Below are 8,183 nucleotides of genomic sequence, written 5' to 3'. Positions count from 1 at the left end.
TGTCTAAAATGTGGAGGAGGCTTTTTTTTCTGACTGATTTAAATGTAAATTAAATAATTTGTTGCGGGAATGATTTGTCATGTCACATCATCCTTTATCTGTATTTCATAGCTATTTTAATACAAACTCAGCCAAAAATGCAAAAAATATGACAAGGTTTACAAACTTTCCATTTTGCCACTTTAGAGGCGTCCGATGTACAAAGCAACAGAGCTGCATCTCCGAGTCAAGAGGATTTTTAGCTGCTGGTTTGAACCTCAACCTTTGGATGTAAATGCTTGTAAGCTTTATTCTTTTAGCTGCTATCACACACACACACACACAAACACACACATGCACACGCACACGCACACACACACACACACACACACACACACACACACACACACACACCAGCTCTTGCATTGCATGTAGACTCTTTAAATAGAGACGCCTGAGCCTGGTGTTTGACTGCTGAATGACTTGAACGTGAGCTAAATTTGGAATGTAATGAAGCAATACTCTTCACGAGACGAGGAGAGGAGATGGAAATGTCGACCTCTTTCCCTGTAACATCTTCCAGACTGTTTGGAGCATGTTGGTGAGACATATGCAGTACTGTACCTTTGCCATGTGGATGGCCATGCGGAGCCATCAGCCTCTGTATGCAATATCTTTTCACTCAGTGCTGGTCGGTCGGTTTCCCCGCTCTGTTAACGTGCAAGTTCATGATCTCTCTCTTTGAGACGCCGTCGCTATATTTTCTCCCTCGGATCCTGAAAAAAAAATAAAAAAGATTATTCTTTAAAGAACAAAACGAAAGCACATTTTGCATACATATGTGAAAATGCACCTTGTACAGTCAAGCAAGTGCTTCTGCGGTAGCATTGTGAAATGTAATAACCCTTAATTGCACAACTGCTTATTTATGCTAAATTGATATCTTGTCACTGTACCAGCCACTATGTATGTAACCGTTAACTGAGAACAATGTAATACCTCTCTCTTTAATTAAAAACTATTCCAAAACTTGTTTGTGTGTTGTGCAGCGCATTTTAACCCCCCCTCCCCCAGACTTGAGGCACAACATAACTCAGTTTGAACAACGGAACAAGAGCGGAGGAGTGGGTTTTCCCTGACGGCACACACAGAACAGAGAGCCGGAGGCAGCTCTAAATCTAATTCCGCCCTCTCCACTTTTACTGCTGGGTATACTCCCTCTCGGGTTTTACTGCAGGGTAAATACGCTGGTCTCACAGGGGTCTTTGTGACAGTGTGGAAACCCCTGGAAACACACCGCACGCTCCGCACACATATAAACCTGATGCCGGGGGAAGCCACGGAGCAGATTTACTCCCCCACTTTCTCCCTACCTCTCCCCTTTCTCTCTGTGTACTCCCACTGCCCCTGTGCACTATCTCTGAAACCACCCCAATTACACACACACATGCACAAACCTCCTCCCTCCTCTTTCCCCTCGCTCCCCACCTCAGGCCTTGTTATTGCTGTAAGTTATGGCAGCAGCAAAAGCAACTTGGTGATTCAAGGCCCATTCCCATTTACGCAAGTATCAGTGTTAAACAGTTGTCCTTTCAATTTCAGAACACGGGACACGGGAAGAATTACTGACTGACTCGAAAGGGATCTTGAAATGTAGTGAAGGTGATTATTGAAAATCTGTCGAGCCCCAAACTCCGCTGCATTAGATGAATACACAGGCAAGGATCAGGGGTGGATTAAACACCATGTCTGATAATGAAGCAAACAGGAAGATGTGGGGAGCTCTGTGGTAAAGTCATTAGCAGGAGGCAGTGTGAGTGTGATTTAAAGGCTTGAGGAACGTGTAGAAATGCACCCGTGTGCTCTCAGTAAATCCTCCTTCTCGCCGCTGCCCCTCACAGTCCAACACACACACGTACAAGCCTGTTTTTCTTTTTCTCTGTGTACTGATTAAAAATAGCACACAAATTAGGTGCTGCCACAAACTCCCTCCACACACACACACCTCCCCGCCGCTCCCAGCCTTGTGATGTGTGTCCCATCCTCCTTCCCTGCCCTCGCTTGTCAAATTTCACCTTGAATTTCTAGAACGCCTGCAAATCTACTTGCAAAGCAACCACGTCAACCTCTGTGATTAATCTCCAATTTGAATAGATTTAAAGTTGCATGAAGTAGTTTTTTTCTCTCAGATAAGCTGCTTTCAGACTTGACCTGAACTCAAGACAAATTCCTGGAATCTTCTGGAGGGGCTGTATGTGAGAATGCAAATGTCCCAGATCATTGCTCCAGACTTTTTTCAGAACTTTGCCTGCCAGCCCCCCCTGTAAAATTTCTGGAAAATGTCGGGGTGAGCTCATGTAAGAATACAAAATGGAAAATGACCGCAGAATTTGCAGAAAGCTAGTGGGCGTGTTAATGACATTTCTAACACACAACAGATGCACAACAGAAAAAAACAAAAATAATACAAATTAAAGATGAGTAAGAGGTTCCATAAATGTGGAAGACACAGACAAAGATGTCAATTTGGAAAGACAATGATATTCAAGAGCTTTTGGCAAAAGGATCAATGACGTTTAAACAAAAACATTGATTTCCTCCGTGGAATTTATAAGACCCTGTCCTGCCTCCTGCATGATCTACCCAGGAGCCCCCCCCCTCACCTGAATGTGAGGAGATTTCCCTGTCGTCAACGTGTCTGACCTGAACAATCTCCTGCTGCGTTCTTCATATGAGAAAGGCAAACTGCAAATGTGACTCAATTATCCAGACAGCTTCTGGAGAGAACGACTTGACACAGTAAATTCATCACTAAACTTGCATGCAGTAAAATATTCTGACCCAAACATTTTTCGGCTGAAACATTAGATTAAAGTTCTCGATGATCTCATGTATCACCTAACGCACACTTTCCTGTTTTACAGCCTGCCATTATACAGACTTTGGGATCATGACTGGAATTCAGGATGAAATTTCTCCAGGTTAACACAAGGTTTGAGTGCACACCACACTTTTGCAGTAACGATTCCCTGGAAAGGTCTTTTTGGGTTGAAGAGGTTAAGTACGACCCCACTAATACAGCTAGGCTCAAGATGACTGAGAATTATTACCCAGCAGTATTCTTGCAAAATAGGCCCAGTCATAGACCATTTGGGTTCTCAGAAAAACACGGGTGCATTCCTTCAGCTTGTGTTTGCTGATCAACCAGCGAGATTAAACTAGAAGCCGGAAGATAAAGTGGGCCTGAGTGGGGATTGAGGCAACAAAGAGATTCATCATTTATACAAAATTAACAAAAACACCAATTGCTCTTGTAAAAAGGAAATCTGTAATACATAAAGGTGTTTTCAGATTCCCATATGAAGGGGAAGCATCATTTATTTTTGCTCATTGTGAAGGGGCGGGATATTTCATATGTTTTACACCAGAATTGCACATTTTCAAACCTTAGGTTCAGAAGGGAATTTTCTCAACCCACAAAAGGACACAGTTCTTAAAAATTATATGAGCAAGGTGGGAATTTGAGAGATATCTGTTTTCTTTATGGTTTATAATTTTTATGTCCGTTTGAAGCGTCATCAACCCCCCCCACCCACTCTCTCACTGTTAATTTTTCCAATTTTCCTGATTTGACCTGAAACTCGGGGGCCAGGCGGAGAAAGTCCGCAGATAATCCGGAGCCTCTCACTCGGACATTTGCATTCACACATACACCTCCTCCGGAGAAAGTGCGCAGAATCCTAGGAGTTCAGTGCATGTCTGTAATACAGGGTATTAAAATGTGAACATATTCAAAGTGCTTGATGAATGGTAATTACCTTAAATGAAGGTGAATAGTAAGAAGGAAGACAACCGCACGCAGCTTCCGCCTTCAGGTGAAAAGGAGCGTGATCCCTCTACTGGGGCCTTGAGGCATTACCACTAGATTGAGGAGCAATTAATCTACACAATCAAGGATCTGCAATCTACAACCTTTTATTATCACTGGCTGCTTACAAAGTGTGTTCACATGGATCAATATTTACACAAACAATTCCTAAACTGAAATTACAAGTTGTGAACATAGACTATCATATATGAGCAGAGATTGGAACTTAATCACATTCTACACGTCCCATGAGCAAAAACGATTTCACAGATTAACACAAATCTTGGTAGAACGATGTAGTATGGGTAAGTAGCTAAATCATGTGTTGTACAACATTTTCAGGCTGTAATTCATGGATTATGATGAAAAAATAGATATATATCTATGAGTGTGTGAAATTTGGTGCAGTTTGATTGAATTTAAGGGGACAGTTGGGCCCTGGCAGTGGTTTGTGCTCGACTGAGTGCCATTCTGGTTTTAGCTGTTTTGGGTCTTTACTAATTCCCAGAGGGAAGTGTTTGGCTCTTCAGATGCTAAATCCTTGACAAAGTTTACCTTCTACAGTCTCTAACTTTGTCTCTAGAAACGTTTTTGCCCAAAACACATGCCTGCTGCTTCCCAAAATGACACTATGAGAGCGATGAGAGTGATAATGTTGATCCAACTGTGGGCAACAAAGAGTGGTCGTCAGCAAATACCACAAAGTCATCAACGTAGTAAAAAGAGTTAAACACACCTCTTAAAGTCTCACCATGCTACAGATACCTATTGTATTTCACTATGGACACTTGTCTTCTAGGAACTGAACTGACTCTGTGTTTCCAAAATGTGGTGTTTGATTGAGTTTCAACAAAGCAACAAAATAAAGGAGCATGAGTGTATTTTCCTGGTTGTTGTTGGTGGTGCTGGTTGTAAGTCGACCCCCTCAGGCTCCTCCATGATGACAGCCCACTGACAGCGACACAGAGAGTCTTTCATCCAGCTCTCTGAGCAGAATGACACTTCTGTGGCTTTCCAGACTTTCAGAAACCTCAGACTAGTCAAAGGAAGGCGAGTATGATTATGGCCTGCGCCGGTATGTTCACTTGAAATTATTTCAAGTTGGTTGTGTAAAGGGTTTGCTGGGTTTTTTGTGGTGAGCTGTAAGCAGGGTCTGGAATTACATCCAGTGGGTTTTCTCTGAAAAGGATTGAGTTAGTTATCCAGGGCTTTGGTTCAATTTCCTCATCTGTTTTATTGTGTTTGACTAAATCTGAAATCTATAAAACAACCAAACAAGACAAAGTATACACCACATCACTACACATTACAGCATGTTCTGTAGTTGTTATGCGTTAGAAATGCATTTGTCCATCAGTTCTCTTCAAATTTCACTTTATTTGATGATGGATGAGAGTTGACGTCCGTCTTTTTTTTTTTTACTTTTCTCTGCATAAACATAATTCCAACAACAAATACAATAAAGGTAACATATAAAACTCTCAAATACATTATAAGCTGTTGAGTAATGCCAGGGCCGGAATGATCAATATTTTTAGCAATAATTATTATTTTAAAAGCAGATAATGAAAATTGTGTCTTTATTCATGAATGTATATTACTTTTGAATGTATTTGAATTAAAGCAAATTAATTACCAAATATTAAGCATCTATGTCTAATAATCTCTGATAAATTAATCTAAAAAATGATTAAACAAACGAAAAAATATATTTTTTGTTGTTTGATTTATTTGTTCTAAATACTTGATTCATGCACCAACGTTCATGTGCTCAAAACGTGGTTTATCAATAGACTCTTTGGATGGATAGATGGATTATATTTGGTTTGGATCATAGCCACTATTCAGTGTTTACCATTGCTGGTATTGATATGTAAAGTATCCTGCTCATCCCTATCACACACTACACAACAGACAATTAAAACACCTTGTTAAAATGAATACAAAAAATATCAGAGTCAGACAGGATTTTGTTATGAAGCCTCATTGCAAGATGCATAATAATTTTTGCTTTCAATCTCCAAAGACCCAGAGACATTGTTAACTGGACGTAGAAGAGATAAGTCCCAGTATCATGGAGAAATCACTTCAGCATGTTGAAGTGCCAGTTGGCTGTGGTGCATTTATTGTAAACCAGATACTGATAATGCAAGATGAAGGGATTGGCTGTGGAGCATCAAGACATATGTCAGGCAGCCATTGATCTATTTTAATGACAGGCTACATCAGAGGCCAACTAGTTATTTATTTATCCCTCTCAGGCCAGGGAAGTTGATTCCGCAGTATTTTAGGTGCTTGGTTTGTGTGCTCTGGAGCAGCAAGTATATCGAGTCCATCGGCAGAACTCAGGCTTTTTTCCACGACCATAATTCGCTGTAATTATCATGTGACCTCTCCAAGCAGCCAGAGTAAATGAGCCCCTGTCAATAGGCATCAACTTTGGTTTGTACTGATGCTCTTTACAGGAGGGAACAACCGCAAAATGTGCCACGAGAGAGTTTAAACAAAATAACAATTCACTGTTATTTCAGGGGCTAATTTAGCAAACAAATATTCAGATTATGCTAGATATACAGTGGTTACATGAACAAAGCATAAACATATCTGAATTCTCCTGAGGGACCCTGAGAATGTGTCATAATTGATGGGGGTTTTAATTTAAATGGCTGCAAGATGGATGATGCTACAAAAATGGCAAAGTGCAGCAAAAGGCCTCTCTTTGTGAACTGAATGGTCTGTGTCAGTGAGTGGCAAGGACGAGCTTCTCTTTGTCAAACTCCTGAATCGCACACCGCATCAGAACAAAGTTAATTAACACCTGCTCTCAATTAGGTGACTTTCCCAACAGCCTCTGCCCGGAGATGGGAAAAAAAAAGGCTCACGCCTCGTCACGTCGAAGATGTTCCTGAATTAGAAAGCTATTAAATCAGAGGAGCAGACGCACGGCGAAGCGAGCGGCGTCGTTTATCTTCATTTGAGCGGGCCCTCCATGATCATCTCCACAGAGGCAGCTAATTGAAAAAGGGCTTCAGAAATACGATTGTTAGCAGCGATAATAATTTATTACTCTCAGCTTGTGGAGTCCTGGGAGTCATTTGTATTCATTAGTGTGAATTCAAATTATGTTTGCGATTAAAATGTGACTTTGACAGGCAGAGGGGCCTCAGATGGGGACAGGCGCTGATGAGACCTTTGCTCCGGGTCACTGCCTCCCACATTCGCCTCTCACTAAGTACGCAGCGTAGGAGCCTTCTCTGCCTCACCACCATCAATCTGTGTCTAATTCAAGTTGAGACGTAAGCTTTGATGGTTTCCACTTAGGCGTGTGTATGCTCCGAGGACATTTGGTAAGCAAATGAACCTGGCTTTTGAAAGACAACACCAACGAGATGTGGGATAAGAGACGGTTGGAGCCCACTGAAGAGTCATTCTTCTTTTTGCTCCTTTATTTCATCAGTGCTTGTTGTTCACCAGGCGGAGGACAGGTTATTATTTGTCCTGCCTGGCTAATATTGACCAAGCTTTTCTCCAAATGTCAGGCAGTGATTTCTTTGACATCCAAGAGGAGGTGGCAGTTAAGTAGGTCAGTGTCATTGTGATGAACATCAACCATGGCGGGTCACTGACTGGGCTGCTCCTCCACTTGCCCGCCTGTCACAAACCACTGAGCCAGAGGAGGCAGAGGCGCTGAGTGCTCCTTTATTGGAGCCCGGTAAATTACTCCAGTGCAGACTGTCACCACGTAAAGTGAGGAACTTTATCAGATGTACACTGCCAAAGGTCATATTTTATTGACCTGACAGGTCTGTGCTGCATGGGGGGGGGTCTGCTGGAGAGGGTGACGAGGCCGGAGTGAAGGCTGATGGTTAAAGGCTGTTTATGTTGGACATGAAAATGTCAAACATGGCAGTTTCTTTCTTTGTGAACACAACCACATGTAAATGTCCAGTGTTGGTAAAGGTTTAGTCCACATCTGCAGACGGTGCACATACCTCAATGAGGAAATGAAAATAATTAAAGCTTTGCTTTTCACATTGCTCACAAATGACTCCAGCCCAACCAATACGGATTTCGAGGGGCTAACACCAATATATTGGTCGATATATAAAGAAAACTGTCAATGGTTCCTAAGCTGTCATTTTCAAAAAGACCATTATCTTTATCATAAATAACTATAACAAAAAATATAAATACATGCAAATATACAGAACTTTACTTAAGAAAATAAATACATTTTTACATTAAATGTAAATCTTTTCAGCAAAGTTTATTCTTTAAAATAAAAGTTTTTATGAACCTAAATCCTGATATCTCTGTGAAAGGTTTATATCGGCTG

This window comes from Hippoglossus hippoglossus, chromosome 15 (genome assembly GCF_009819705.1).
Source record: "Hippoglossus hippoglossus isolate fHipHip1 chromosome 15, fHipHip1.pri, whole genome shotgun sequence".
Taxonomy (NCBI): Eukaryota; Metazoa; Chordata; class Actinopteri; order Pleuronectiformes; family Pleuronectidae; genus Hippoglossus; species Hippoglossus hippoglossus.
The sequence above is the reverse complement of the archived record's forward strand: the minus strand, read 5'-3'. Positions refer to the sequence as shown.